Source organism: Ovis aries, chromosome X, assembly GCF_016772045.2.
Source record: "Ovis aries strain OAR_USU_Benz2616 breed Rambouillet chromosome X, ARS-UI_Ramb_v3.0, whole genome shotgun sequence".
Classification (NCBI taxonomy): Eukaryota; Metazoa; Chordata; class Mammalia; order Artiodactyla; family Bovidae; genus Ovis; species Ovis aries.
The window spans coordinates 46,571,843-46,588,019 of record NC_056080.1 but is presented as its reverse complement, the minus strand read 5'-3'; the positions used below and the strand labels follow the sequence as shown (position 1 = coordinate 46,588,019).

The 16,177-nt window shown below is 38.2% G+C and overlaps 1 long non-coding RNA gene across 1 annotated transcript; it reads left to right on the top strand.

The window, feature by feature from the left end:
- The first annotated feature begins 466 nt into the window (after positions 1-466).
- On the top strand, positions 467-15,736 carry LOC132658781 (uncharacterized). The gene is made up of 2 exons (XR_009598796.1): positions 467-5,861; positions 13,133-15,736. It is a non-coding gene; the product is annotated as an uncharacterized LOC132658781 (long non-coding RNA).
- Positions 15,737-16,177: the final 441 nt, after the last annotated feature.

The window sequence follows — 16,177 nt, the reverse complement described above, 5'->3', positions numbered from 1 at the left end:
ACACCAAGATTTTAGTCCCTGTTCTACCTGCAATTGATGGAAAATTCATATCTCAGAACCTCAAGTTCTTCATCTTTAAACGAGTTGAAGAACACAGAGTCTCAGACTGTGGTCCTTTCCTCACCCTTTCCTTTTTGATGCTTAAATTCTTCCTATATCATCTGTCTTGCTCCTGCTCACCTTCACTGGCATAGATTCCTGGGGCAGTTTTAATGCCTAAGCTGTCCCTATTTATGTTGAGGTGGAATAGGCCTAGCTTAGTCCCTGGGAGTCACACAGATCCTTTTTGCTATCTACTCTCTTTGCCCCATAACAGTCCTTCCAGATCTGAAGGCAGAGATGGTATTCTTTGGTTCAACAAATGTTAAGTACCTATTCTAGGTGCTGAGGGTCCAGCAGTGAATAAGCACGATTAAAAAAAAAAATCCCTCTCCCCATCCCCCCCCCCCCCCCCCCCCCCCGCTTATGGGACTTACTTTTTTCTGCAGGTGGGCAGATAATGAAGCAAAATAAAGTTATTGTATGTCAGATGGTGATAGGTACAATGGAGGGAAATAAATGAAAGACAGGAGGTTCCAATTTAAAATAGAGTGGTCAAGAGAAGACTCACTGTGCAGGTCACATTTGAGAGAACTGAAACCTCAAGGTAAGAGAAAATAATAAATACCAGGAACAACCATGAGTCCAGTGTACCTGAAGTGGAGTCAGTGAAGGGATGAGGTCACAGAGGTAATGTTGGAGTGTCACAGAGGTAATGTTGGAGTGAGGGAGATGAGAAGACTGTTGAAAAGACTTTGACACCTGTCCTGAGTTAGAGGGGAGGAGAGAATGACATGGAGAAGGAAATGGCAACCCACTCCAGTGTTCTTGCCTGGAGAATCCCAGGGACAGGGGAGCCTGGTGGGCTGCCGTCTATGGGGTCACACAGAGTGGGACACAACTGAAGCGACTTAGCAGCAGCAGCAGCAGAGAATGACATGGCCTGATTCTTGTTATCTGGTGGTGTATCTTTTCCAGGCAAAACAGTGTTACATCCTTCCAGTCTTTCCTCATATGTCCTTGGTCTAAGTCCCTTCCCCAGCCTTCTCAATCCATGCTGAATGCACTCCACTATTAGTGGCCCTCTTCAAGTGTGAGTCTCAGAACAAGACTCTTTAGACAAATTCATCTAGGTCCTTTTTTATTACTCCTGAACACCTGTAAGAGGCTAAGTGGTATGAGTTTTCAGTCAAACAGACCTTGATTCTCTTTTTGGTTCCACAACCTACTTATGTGAGCTTGGATAAGTGAGACCTTCGCTAAGCCTCAACATCTTCATCTATAAAATGGAAGAAATAATCTATACTTTGTGGGGATTAGCAATGATGTGTATAAAACTTCTCTATCCAGTGCCTGGCCCATGTGGGCCCTGCCCAGATGATGGTCAATCTCAGTTGTCATTGTGGCCTGTACCCTTGGCACATAGGCAACCTCAATTTGGATCCTTAGTAGGTGTGGACCCTATAGTGGTTGAGAATCTAGTCAACCTGGTCACCCTCTGTGAAGACCTAAACTGCTCAAGAAATATGAGTATGGGCCCTTAATATTTCTCTCACTGAGTTTTGTGAGTGCCTGTTGGTGGCTAGACTTAAGCATCCCAGAAAAGCCAGAGCTGTCAGCATCCAGGATCAAGGTCCCATGTCCCACCCCAAGGGAAGGTAGAACTGGAGACTTCAAGGAGGATAAGTGACAAGTTTGTTTCTTTTATCAGAAATTGGAAATGCCTGGTGCCAGGAAACCTATAGCAGGCTGTACCTGGAAGAGCATGCTAAGGTCTGAGCTGTATAATTAAGACCATCATCTAAGTAAGGAGCTTAAGATAGGCATGAGAAACTCAGGTGCAAAGGGAGGAAGAAAGTGAGGAACAGTGGGACCAAACAGGTGGGCAGGAAGGAGATAACAATGGATGGTGCTTGGTGTCAAGGCTGAGCTTTTATGAGTTGCCAACAACTGTTTGTGTAGGCATGTGAACTGTATCTACATACAGGGTGCAAACAAAGGACTAACCAAAAATACTTTCCTCAGGGTCCCTCCCTTGAGGGCTGCTTTCAGGCCTTAAAGACAAGTATTTGTAGGATATTTATAATGCCACTTCTGGGGCTAGACTTAGAGGTATGCCAGTCTGAAGTACCCTACTTACCTGAAGTTGAAAAAATAATGGCTTGGGACAGGCATGTGTAGAGAGCAGCCAGGCAAGTCCTTGAGATTCTGAATAGGTCTGTCAACAGACCTGAGCATGTTTTCTCCCCTACTAAATGGAGTCATTAATGTCTACTCAGCCTCTCTCTCCAACCAATCCTGTGCTTCAGCAGAGACTGCCTTCATTTTTTCCTACTGGAAAATGTGTGCATGCTAAGTCGCTTCAGTCATGTCTGACTCTGCGACACTATGAACTGTAGCCCACCAGGCTCCTCTGTCTGTGTGGAGTCTCCAGGCAAGAATACTGGAGTGGGTTGCCATGCCCTTCTCCAGGGGATCTTCCCTACCCGGGGATTGAGCTAGCCTCTCTTATGTCTCCTTCATTGGCAGGCGTTTTCTTTACCACTAGGGCCACCTGGGAATGCAGTAGATAGTAAATGTGAAGGCACTTTTTTAAAAGTTGTAAAAGGCTACAGAAAAGCAAAATTATAGTAGTATTCAAATGCTTTGGTACTGGTTGTCTGCCCTCTATGAGCTCATTTTTCTCACAAAGTCAGGGCCCTGTGAAAAGGCATTTGTACCTACCAGTAGCCAGATCCCCTCTGCTAAAAATGACATTCTATTGGGTTGAAGTACATGAATTATCCAGTCATTGGATACAGTGACTTAAGAGTTTTATTTTTGACTTGTATGTGTGGGGCGTATTTTTTTTAATTGCCATAACTAAAGGAATTAACTTTCTTAATGCTCCCAACCTCTCAATCTCAGTTTATCCCCAACTTCCTCATTCAATCAGATAAGAATATGAATTCCTATCCTGTCTTCCTCCTGCCTTCCTCCTAAAATAGATATGCAAATTATTTGGAAAACTGTAAAGCAAAGTGCCAAAATGGTTGTCATTATTACTGGCATTTTCTGTGCAATTTGGATTCTTCAGGAGAAGGCTTCATGTTCAAATTGACCATTACTACCCTCATCCTGAGAGCCTTTACTAAATGTTATAAAGGGATGTAGAGATGAGCAGTGGTATGTTACAGCCAACTTGTACCAACTCTTAAGAACAAATTGTGCATGCACATCTCTTCCCAACTCCACATTCAGTGACATCACATGGTAGTGGTGCTTTAGTTACTAAGTCATGTCCGACTCTTGCAACCCCATGGACTATAGCCTGCCAGGCTCCTCTGTTTGTGGGATTCTCCAGGCAAGAATACTGGAGGGGATTGCCATTTCCTTCTCCAGGGAATCTTTCCAACCCAGGAATCAAACCTGGGTCTCCTGCATTGCAGGCAGATTCTTTACCGACAGAGCTAAGAGGGAAAACATCACATTGGTAGATGAAATTAGCAATGATGAAAGTAATTCCCTCTATGGAAATGGGCAAACACTACAAATATGAATTTTTTTTCAAAAATCTATAATTGTTTCAATCATAAAGGATCTGCCAATTTAGCAGTGGTGTGTGTGTTTCCATGTATGTATGTCTGACTGCACATGCATACATTTTGTGTGAAAGTGGTAGGGTAAGCAGGCACATGATTACAATAGATGAAAATACTAAGTTGAACCATGCTGTTTGTGCTAGTCAAAACTAGGTGAGTATTGGCAGTTTCATATAGTTCAACCTAACAGAATGTCATCTTTAGCAGAGGGGAGTACTTGGAATGGAAAAGGCCCCCTGAGGCCCCTCAGATGGCCTGAGGCTGAGCTGGAGTTAGGCCCCAGGGCTCTTAGTTCCTTGTCTTAACCCTAAAGACTCCATTACCACTTTATTTTCCTCTGATTCCTTACCAAAAGGCTCTGATGTGAGAAACACAGCACTGATGGGCTAAGATATCCACAGGTCTTTTGCCTCATTGTCTCCACTAAGTTAAAGGTCAGAATCCAGGTCCATATATCCTTATGCCATAGCCTCATTATTCCACTACACACTTTCTCTCTTCCTCATTCTTTCTCTTCGCTCCACCCTTACCAGTCTGCCTGTGTCTTATACCCTAAGAGTGCCAGATTTTGAATATGTCCAAAAGAGAGCAAAGGGAAGTTATTATAACAGTTGGAAATAGGATCTATGAGGAAAGGTGAAAGGAAGTGTTCCTTGAGAAAAGAAATGTGCCTGTCAACAGAATAATAGTCTTCACATATCAAAAGACTGATACACAGGTGATGCTATACTGGTGTTTTACATTTCCCGAAGGCAGAAAAATTCAACATATCACTTAATGGCATTATCAGCCAGCCAGACTCCTAAAAAGAGTCATTATTGACTCCTTTCTTTTGCTCAGTCACCATATCTAATAAGTCACTAAATTCTCTTGATTCTACCCCCTAAATATCTCCTGAATCAATTACCTCCTTTCCATCTTGGCTGCCATGGTCCTAGGTCAGGCTTTCACCCCTAATCTCCATGAACTCCATTTTACTCTCAGCTACTGCCACTAGAATGTTCTTTAGAAATCACCAAACTACTCAGGTCATGCCTCTTGTGAAGTCACTATTGCCTATGAAATTAATACTGACTTCCTCACTTGACATTCAAAGACTTCTATCTTATGGCTCCAAATTTTTTATAGTCCTAACTCTCACCACTCTATATACTAGAGTGGTTTCCTCAATAGGCCCCATTTTAACCACCACAGGGTCTTTATACATGCTCTTCTTTCATACTAGACTTTCACCACCTTTACTCATTGAAATCCTTCTTATCCCTCATGACAACTCCTAAATGTCACCTCATCCTGATTTCCGCATCATAGGAGGTTCATTTACTGTTCTGAACCCTATTCATTTGCCTCTTTGTATTGTTATCCAACTTAGTATAGTAGAGTAGCAGCTTTTAAGTAGGACTGCTTAGGTTCCAGTCCTGAATTTGCTAATTACTAGTCATGTGACTTCCTTGGTGGCTCAGATGGTAAAGAATCTGCCTGCAATGTGGACGACCCAGGCTTGATCCCTGGGTTGGGAAGATCTTCTGGAGAAAGGAATAGCAGTCCACTCTAGTATTCTTGCCTGGTGAATTCCATGGACAGAGGAGCCTGGTGAGCTATAGTCCATGGGATCACAAAGAGTCAGACATGACTGAGCGACTGACACAGCCGTGTGACACTGAGCAAGTTGCTTAAATTTTCTTGCACATATTTAAAATGGGCAACTCATTAGTACCTCTTTCAGAAGGTGTTATACAATTTTAAACACTTATTAACTTAAATTCATGATGCTATGAAAGTGCTGCACTCAATATGCCAGCAAATTTGGAAACTGAATGCTTACTAGCTATAAACTGAAACATAATAAATAGTAAATGCTATTGTTATGTTTATATTCTTGTCTCATCTCTCTGACTAGCCTATTATTCCTTAAGGGCAAAAGTAATATATTACTGTTCTTTATGACAGGTAGTTGGAGAAGGCAATGGCACTCCACTCCAGTATTCATGCCTGGAAAATCCCATGGATGGAGGAGCCTGGTGGGCTGCAGTCCACGGGGTTGCTAAGAGTCGGACACGACTGAGAGACTTCACTTTCATTTTTCACTTTCATCCACTGGAGAAGGAAATGGCAACCCACTCCAGTGTTCTTGCCTGTAGAATCCCAGGGACCGGGGAGCCTGGTGGGCTGCCATCTATGGGGTTGCACAGAGTTGGACATGACTGAAGAAACTTAGCAGCAGCAGCAGCAGCCTGACAGGTAGTAATGATTTTTTTAAAATGTTTTACGGGTGTCTTCTGGGCAAAGGAGCCTGGTGGGCTACAGTCCATGGGGTTGCAGAGTTGAACACGACTGATCAACTAACACACACTGGTCCAGATGTGCTTCATTTAAAGTACAATGATAAATTCTGGAAATAACATAAAACATACCAGAGGAGAATGTGAAAAGTGGTAAGAAGAGGTGAACTGGTTAGGGATCATAGAATCAGAGGAATGTAGCACAACAGCAGAATATCATACATCCTCCAATTCATGAAAAAAAGGTGACATAGACCTGGCATTTCCTGACCCCAAACCTAACAACAGAAGGTTGCCAAGGAAGGTTTAAACTTCGACAGGGAGTCTGGATGATGAAAAGCAGTAAAAGGAATCATTTTCCTTCTCTGCCAGGCCTCAGAGTCTACTGTTAAGAGACATCAAGCAACTAGGTGATACCAGCAAGGGGTATCCTAGCAAAACAAATGGCTCAGCCTGGGATATGCTCCTCCTTCTTGCAGGACAGTGACTATTTTCACCCAGTCTAGGTTCACCAGGTAGCCTGGCCTGGGGGATTCTCTCTAACCCCCAAGCAGCAGCATCAGAAATAAATGGGAATTCCATCAGGACCAGATAGACCAAGAAGACTAAAATAGTATAGTAAAGACCCAAAGAAAACTACCATCAAAGCCACAGCTAACAAAGGTAGTCCAGGCTACTGTTAAACCTAAACAGGGTGACTTCCTTCCAACATAAAACATTTATATAGCACTTAGAGTCTCCTAACACACTATACAAAATATCCATGATAAAATTAAAAAATCACCTGTCTTACAAGAGCCAGGAAAATCAAACTTTAAAGAGAAATGACAATCAACAGATGCCAACACTGAGATAGATGTTGGGAATTATATGAAAAGGATTTTAAAGCAACCATCAGGGTTGGGAACTCATGTACACCTGTGGTGGATTCATGTCAATGTATGGCAAAACCAATACAGTATTGTAAAGTGAAAAAAAATTAAAAAAAATTAAAAATAAAAAAAATGCTTCAGTAGCCAATAATAAATTATCCTGAAGCAAATGAAAAATCAGAAAGTCTCAAGAATGAATTAGAAGTTATCAGAAAGAACCAAATAGAAATTTAAAAACAAACAAATTAAAATGTGGGTAGGCTCAAAATTGAAGAAGATAACAGAATCAGTGAACTTGACAGTTTAGTGGCATTTATGCAATCTGAACAACAGAGACAAAATAGGTAAAAAACAATGAACAAAACCACAATACTGGTGGGACTAAATAAAAGATATTATCATTTGAGTCACAGAAGGAGAGAAAAGAGAGTGGAAGTGAAAGAGTATATGAAGAAATGATAGATGAAAACTTCCAAATTTTGGTGAAAGGCATAAACTTACATATTCAAGAAACTGAATGAACCCCAAATAAGATAAATCCAAACAATATAATTAAAAGCTGGAAACTAAATAAAAGAAAAAAACCTTGAAAGCAGCCATAGAGAAATAATATATTGCTGTAGGGGAAGAAGAATTTGATTTTATTTTAAAAATTATTAAAGAAAATCAGAAGTATATTCAATTTATTTTTTCTCATTTTAGTAAATAAAAACTCAGTGGTTCAAAAATAATTATTTTCATATTGAAATATGATTTAATTATTTATGTTTCGGGTATATAGCATATTGCTTTAGTATTTTTAGATTATGCTCCATTAAAAGAATTTACAAAATAATGTAAGCCCCTATGTCTCCCTGTGCTGCACAATATATCCTTGTTGCTTTTCTATTTTCTCATAACCCTGTACCACTATTATGCCTCTCTGCTCTTTACTCTCCCCACTGGGAATCATTAGTTTCTTTTCTATATCAGTGAGTCTGTTTCTATTTTACTATTTATATCAGTTTTCTTTATTTTCTTAGATTCCACATATAAGTGATATCTCTGATTTAATCAGTAAGCATTATATTCTCTAGGTCCATTCATGTTGTTGAAAATGGCAGAATTACATTCTTTAATATGGCTGAGTAATAGTCCATCATATGTGTGTTAGTTGCTCAGTCGTTTCCAACTCATTTGCCGCTCTGTGGATTGTAACCCATCAGCTCCTCTGTACATGAAATTATCCAGGTAAAAATACTGGAGTGGGTTGCCATTCCCTTCTTCAGGGGATCTTCCTGACCCAGGGATCGAACCCATGTCTCCCATATTGCAGGCAGATTCTTTACCATCTGACCCACCAGGGAAGCCCATTGTATATATACGACATATCTGCCTTTTTTTTTTTTTTTTTTTGCCAAACTTTGATGATAGCCATTCTATCAGGTGTGAGGTGATATTTCATTGTGGTTTTAATTTGAATTTCTTTAATGGTTAATTATGTTGAACAACTTTTCATGTCCATGTTAGCCATCTGTCACCTTTGGAAAAATGTCTACTCAAGTCTTCTCATTTTTTGATTGGATTTTTTGGGTCTTCAGTTGTATGAACCATTTATATATTTTTTATATTAGCCATTTGGTAGTGATATCAATTGCAAATATTTCTTCCATTCCATATGTTGTCTTTTCATTTTGCCAATGGTTTCCCTTGCTGTGCAAAAGCCTTTAAGTTTAATTAGGTCCCATTTGTTTAATTTTGCTTTTATTTCTTTTGCCTGAGGCAGATTTTGGAAAAATGCTATGATTTATGTCAAAGAATGTTCTGCCTATGTTTTCTGCTAAGAATTTTAAGTTTTATCTTCAATCTTTAATTCATTTGAGTTTATTTCTATGTGGTATAAGGAACTATGCTAATTTCATTCTTTTACATATAGCTGTCCAGTTTTCCTGGTACCACTTACTAAAGAGATTGTATTTTCCTTGTTGTATATTCTTCTAAACTTTGTTATGGATTAATTGACCATAGTTGTGTGTATTTATTTCTGGGCTCTCTATTCTGTCCTTTTGTTCTATGTGTCTGTTTTTGTGCCAGTACCACACTGTTTTGATTACTGTAGGTTTGTAATTCAGGGAAGGTGATACCTACAGCTTTGTACTTTTTTACTTTTTTCTCAAAATTGCTTTGGCAATTTGCGGTCTTTCATGTAAAGACTTAAAATATAAATTTTAGAATTATTTCTCCAGTTCTGTGAAAAATGTCATGGGTGTTTTGAGAAAATTACATTAAATTTATAGATTGCTTCGAGAAATTTGGGCATTTTAGCAAAGTTAATCATTCCAATCCAAGAACACTGGATACCTTTCCATTTCTTTCTATAATCTTTAATTTCCTTCCTCAGTGTTTTATAGTTTTCAGAGTATAAGTCTTTCAACTCGTTGGTTAAGTTTATTCCAAGGAATTTTATTCTGTTTGATGTAATTTTTAAACAGGATTTTTTTTTCACTTTCTTATTCTGATAGTTTATTATTAGTGCATAGAAAAGTAACAGATTTCTGTGTATTAATCTTGTCTCCTGAAACTTTGCTGAATTCATTTACTGGTTCTAATAGTTACCTGGTAGAAACTTTAGGGTTTTCTATATAAAGTATCATGTAGATGACAGTAGTGACACTTTTACTTCTTCTCTCCCAATTTGGATGCCATCTATTTCCTTTTATTGTCTGAATGCAATGGCTAAGACTTCTGATACTATATTAAATAGAAGTGGTGAGAGTGGCCATCCTTGTTTCTCTTTCCTCAATTTAGAGGAAAGACTTTCAAATTTTCACCATTGAGTATGATGTTAACTGTGGATTTGTCATAAATGGCCTAGCTAATGTTTGAGATATGTTCCCTCTATATTAACTTTGATAGGAGTTTTTTTTTTTTAATCATGAATGAATATTGAATTTTCTCAAATGCTTTTTCTGCATCTGTTGAGATGATCATGTAATTTGTATTCTTCCTTTTATTGTGGTGATGTGTTACATTGACTGATGAATATTGAATCATCCTTCAGCCCCTGGAATAAATCCCACTTGATCATGATGTATGACTACTTTATATATTGTTGGATTCATTTGGTTAATATTTTGGAGGGAATTTTGTTTGTATATTCATCAAAGATATTGGCCTGAAATTTTCTTTTTTTTTTAATTGTATCTTTTTCTGTTTTTGTTATCAGAGTAGTGGTGATCTCATAGAATGAACGTAGGATTGGTCCATCCTCTTCAATTGTTTAAAATAGCTTTAGAAGGATAGTATTATTTCTACATTCTATCTTTGGTAGTATTCCCCTGTGAAGCCATCTGGTCCTGGAGTTTGGTTGCTGGGATTTTTTTTTTAAAATTACAAATTCAATTTCACTTCTAGTGTTTGATCTTTTCAAATTATCTGTTTCTTCTTGCCAGGTGTATGTTCCTAGAAATGTGTCAATTTCTTCTGGGTTATCCAATTTGTTGTCATATAGTTCACAGTATTCTCTTATAATTTCTTGCATCTTTGTGGTATTGTTTGTTACTTTTTCTCTTTTATATCTCATTTTGTTTACATCTCCACCCTTTTTCCTTCTTGGTAAATCTAGCTAAAAGTTTATCAGTTTTATTTATCTTTTGTTATATCTTTTAAAAAACAGCACTTGGCTTCATTGATTTTTTTAAATTGTTATTTGTTTCTATTTCATTTATTTTCTCTCTGATCTTTAATATTTCATTTTTTTTGCCTATTCAGACTCTTTTCTTCTTTTTCTGATTGTTTAGGGTGGTACTTTAGGTTGTTTATTTGAGATTTGTCTTGTTTCTTTAAGAAGCCCTGTAACACTATAACATTTCCTCTTAGAGATGCTTTTTTTTTTTTTTATCTTACAGATTTTGGAGAGTTCTGATTCCATTTTTTTTCTGTCTTGAGGTATTTTCTGATTCTCTCTTTAATTTCCTCATTTAGCCCTTTGCTTTTTAGCAATGTGTTGTCTTGTCTCCATGTGTTTGTTCTTTTCCCATATTTCTTACTGTAACTGAGTTCTAGGTTTATAACATTGTCATCAGAGAAACTGCTTAATATATTTTCTATCCTCTTAAATTTGTTAAGCCTTATTTTGTGGCCTAACATGTGACATAAACTGGAGAGTGTTCCATGTGCACTAGGAAAGAACGTGTATTTCCACTGTTTTGGGATGGAATGTCCTATCAGTTCAGTTCAGTCACTCAATCGTGTCCGACTCTTCACGACCACATGAATCGCAGCACGCCAGGCCTCCCTGTCCATCAACAACTCCCGGAGTTTACTCAGACTCACGTCCATTGAGTCAGTGATGCCATCCAGCCATTTCATCCTCTGTCATCCCCTTCTCCTCCTGCCTCCAATCCCTCCCAGCATCAGAGTCTTTTCCAGTGAGTCAACTCTTCGCATGAGGTGGTCAAAGTACTGGAGATTCAGCTTTAGCATCATTCCTTCCAAAAGAACACCCAGGGCTGATCTCCTTCAGAATGGACTGGTTGGATCTCCTTGCAGTCCAAGGGACTCTCAAGAGTCTTCTCCTACACCACAGTTCAAAAGCATCAATTCTTTGGTGCTCAGCTTTCTTCACAGTCCAACTCTCACATCCATACATGACTACTGGAAAAACCATAGCCTTGACTAGATGGACCTTTGTTGGCAAAGTAATGTCTCTGCTTTTCAATATGCTATCTAGTTTGGTCATAACTTTTCTTCCAAGGAGTAAGCATCTTTTAATTTCATGGCTGCAGTCACATTCTGCAGTGATTTTGGAGCCCAGAAAAATAAAGTCTGACACTGTTTCTACTGTTTCCCCATCTATTTCCCATGAAGTGATGGGATTGAATGCCATGATCTTAGTTTTCTGAATTTTGAGCTTTAAGCCAACTTTTTCACTCTCCTCTTTCACTTTCATCAAGAGGCTTTTTAGTTCCTCTTCACTTTCTGCCATAAGGGTGGTGTGATCTGCATATCTGAAGTTATTGATATTTCTCCCAGCAATCTTGATTCCAGCTTGTGCTTCTTTCAGCCCAGCTTTTCTCATGATGTACTCTGCATATAAGTTAAATAAGCAGGGTGACAATATACACCTTGACACACTCCTTTTCCTATTTGGAACCAGTCTGTTGTTCCATGTCCAGTTCTAACTGTTGCTTCCTGACCTGCATATAGGTTTCTCAAGAGGCAGGTCAGGTGGCCTGGTATTCCCATCTCTTTCAGAATTTTCTGCAGTTTATTGTGATCCACACAGTCAAAGGCTTTGGCATAGTCAATAAAACAGAAATAGATGTTTTCTGGAACTCTCTTGCTTTTTAAATGATCCAGCGGATGTTGACAATTCGATCTCTGGTTCCTCTGCCTTTTCCAAAACCAGCTTGAACATCTGGAAGTTCACGATTCATGTATTGCTGAAGCCTGACTTGGAGAATTTTGAGCATTACTTTACTAGCGTGTGAGATGAGTGCAATTGTGCAGTAGTTTGAGCATTCTTTGGCATTGCCTTTCTTTGGAATTGGAATGAAAACTGACCTTTTCCAGTCCCGTGGCCACTGCTGAGTTTTCCAAATTTGCTGGCATATTGAGTGCAGCACTTTCACAGCATCATCTTTCAGAATAGGTATCTATTAATTCTAGCTGGCCTATTGTGTCATTTAATATCACTGTTACCTTACTGATTTTCTGTCTGGATGATCTGTCCATTGATTCCAGTTGTGTTACAGTCCCCTACTATTATGGTATTATTGTAAATTTCTCCCTTTACATCTATTAGTATAATTAATAGCTTTATATATTTAGGTGCTTCTGTATTACGTTCATATTTTTTTTTGGTTCGTATATCTTCATGAGTATAATATTCTCTTCTTATATTTATCCCTTCATCATTATATGTCCTTCTTTATCTTTTGTTATAGCCCTTGTTCTAAAGTCTATCTTGTCTCATATGAGTATTGCTACCTCTGCTGTCTTGTTCTTCCTGTTTACGTGAAGTGTCTTTTCCCATCCCCTCACTTTCAGTCTGTGTGTGTCTTTATGTCTGAGGTGAGTCTGTTGTAGGCAGCATATAGATGGGTCTTGTTTTTTTATCCCATCACCCTGTGTCTTTTAAAAAAAATAAATTTATTTATTTTAATTGGAGGTTAATTACTTTACAATATTGTATTGGTTTTGCCATACATCATTGACTGAATTATTTATTCCATTGATATTTAAAGTAAATATTCATAGGTATGTACTTATTGCCAAGTTATTCTTTTCTGGTTTTATTTTGTTGTTGTTGTTGTTTTTTGATCATTACTTCTTTTTGTTTCTTTCCTTGTAACTTGACACTGTTTTCCCGTGATAGCTCAGTTGGTAAAGAATCTGCCTGCAATGCAGGAGACCCTGGTTTGATTCCTGGGTCAGGAAGATCCGCTGAAGAAGGGATATGCTACCCACTCCAGTATTCTTAGACTTCACTTGTTGCTCAACTGGTAAAGAATCTGCCTGCAATGTGGGAGACCTGGGTTCCATCCCTGGGTTGGAAAGATCCCCTGGAGAAGGGAAAGGCTATCCACTCCAGTATTCTGGCCTGGAGAATTCATGGAGTTGTGAAGAGTCAGACATGACAGAGCGACTTTTACTTCACTAGTTTTATGCTCGTGTTCCTTTATTTTTAGTTTTTTGTATATATTGTAGGTTTTTGATTTTTTGTTACCATGTGTTTCATATATATTGACCTGGTGGTGGTTTTTTCAAGTTCAAACTGGCTGTTATTTAAATTCAGGCACATTCTAAAATATCTATGTTTTTCTTCCCTTCCTCATATTTTGTGTTTTTGATGTCATATCTTAAACCTTCATGTTTATCTGGTACTGATTTTTGTAGTTGTAGTTCCTTTTACAGTTTATATGATTTTTCCCTTTTGAATAGATTCTTACTTCTTTTCCATTTAAAGAAGACCCTTCAGCATTTATTTTAATGCAGTTTTAGTATTAATGGAATTTTACATTTTTGCTTGTCTGAGAAGATCTTTTATTTCTCCTTCAATTCAACATGATAATCTTGCTGGGTAGAGTATCCTAGGTTGCAGGTTTTTTCCCCTCATCACTTCCAAAATACCATGCCACACTACCTCTGGTCTACAAATTGTGTGCAGAAAAATCAGTATTCCCTTGTATATGACTTTTTCTTTTTCTTACTGCCTTTAGAATTCTTTCTCACCTTTAATTTACCATTTTAATTATTAAATGTCTTGGCATAGGTCTTTCTGAGTTCATCTTGTTTGGGACCCTCTATGCTTCTGTACCTGGATATCTGTCTCCTTCTTAAGATATGGGATGTTTTCAGCTGTAATTTCATCAAATACAATTTTGATCTCTCTCTCTTCTCCTTCTGTGACCCCTGTAATGTTGATATGCTTATTGTTATCACAGAGAACTCTTAAACTGTTCTCATGTTTTTACTTACTCACTTTACAGACATTTATTTTTTTTTATAATCACTCATTTAAAATAAGATTTTTTTTGCTATACAGTAGGTCCTTGTTGGTTATCCATTTTAAATATAGCTGTGTGAAACAGTTCTCATGAAAAAAAATTAATTTCCTGTTCTAACCATTGATTTCCATTATTCTATCTTCCAGATCACTTAGATGTTCTTCTGTGTCACTTAATCTGTTCTTCATTCCTTCTATATGCTTTTCATATCAGTTATTGAATTCTTCATTTCTGATTGGGTTTTTAAAAAGTTTTCCAGTTCATTATCAAAATTCTCACTGTGTTCATATATTATTTTTTCCTAATTCAGTTAATGTTCTTATTACCAATGATATAGAGTAAGTGGAGCTGGGGCTTTGCTTGGCTCAGGCTGGGGCACAGAGCTAGGTGGTTGTGGGAAATGAGTCAGCCAGCCACGTGATTTCAATCTGTGCTTTCTGCCCTGCCTTGAGGGAAAAAGCATGGTTCACATGCTCCTCAAGAGCAAAGTCCAGGCTTCCTTCAGTTTCTTGTTAGTCCCAGCCCTCTTCCAACCAGCCAAGGGGTCTCATCTCCTCTGTGTAGGACTCTAGAACTGCAGCACCCAATCTGTGGCTCAAAGCACTCATTCCCCAGGTAGATTTCCACCCATATATTCTCTCTTTTCCTGTGAGTCTCCTCCCAGGTGTATAGGTCCTGACCTGATCATTTTTATTCCCTTCCTACCCAATTACCCGTGGATCTTTCTTACAGTCTTGGTTGTACAGAAGTTTCTGCCAGTTTTCAGTTAGTTTTTAGTGAGAATTATTCCACATGTAGGTGTAATTTTGATGTGTGTTTAGAGGGAAGTGAGTTCCCCATCCTCCTATGCTGCCATCTTGATCTATTCCACAGGAGAGCTAGAATTTGAATGGCAGCAGATTTCTCATCCAAAACCATGAAGGACAAAGGGAAGTGGCAGAATATTTTTCAAATGCTGAAAGAAAAGAAGAGTAAATTGTGAATTAAGTGTCCTGTGAATAGGGAAATAAAAGCATCCTTGGAAAACCAAGACTAAAATGTTTAGTAAGGTTAAAAATATAAGATCAATATACAAAAGTTATTCTCAACTCCGTGTAATGACAATGAACCTGTGTAAATCAAAATTAAAAACTCAATAACAGCATTTACAACATAAAGCAGAACAGAGACTTAAAAGTGAAATGTAAAGCTATAATGTAAAAAATAGAAGAAAATTTGGGGAGATCTAGGGCTACACCATGAGTTCATAGACTTGATAACAAATGTGTGATGTATAAAAGGAAAAACTGTTAAACTGGATCTTTAGAACATTAAAAACTTTTGCTTTGCAAAATACAAGAGGATAAAATGATAAGTTACATAAAGGGAGAAACTTTTTTTTTGTTGTTATGGTCATAACTGTAAATGTGAAGTGGCATTACATTGCACTTTGGAATTGTGTTTTCCTACTGAATAAAGAATGATGTTGAGCATTTTTCTTGTGTTTATTTACCACTGTAGATCTTCTTTGAATCAACATCTATTCAAATCCTCTGTCCATTTAAAATTAGATTATCTGCCTTTTTCTGGTTGTAAGTTATGTATATATTCTAAATACTAGGCTCTTTTCAGATATATGAAGGCCTTCCCTGGTGGCTCAGCAGTAAAGAATCCACCTGCAATATAGAAGATGCAGTTTTGATCCCTGGGAAGATCCCCTGGTGGAGGGCATGGCAACCCACTCTAGTATTCTTGCTGGGAAAATCCCATTGACAGAGCATCCTGGCAGGTTACAGTCCATAAGGTCACAAAGAGTTGGAATCACAGCTGAAGCATGAGCATGTGTCACAGAGTCACTTCACAGCTGAAGCGACTGAGCATGTGTCAGATCTATGAATTCCAGTCTACAGCCATACTACCTTGAATGCACCCAA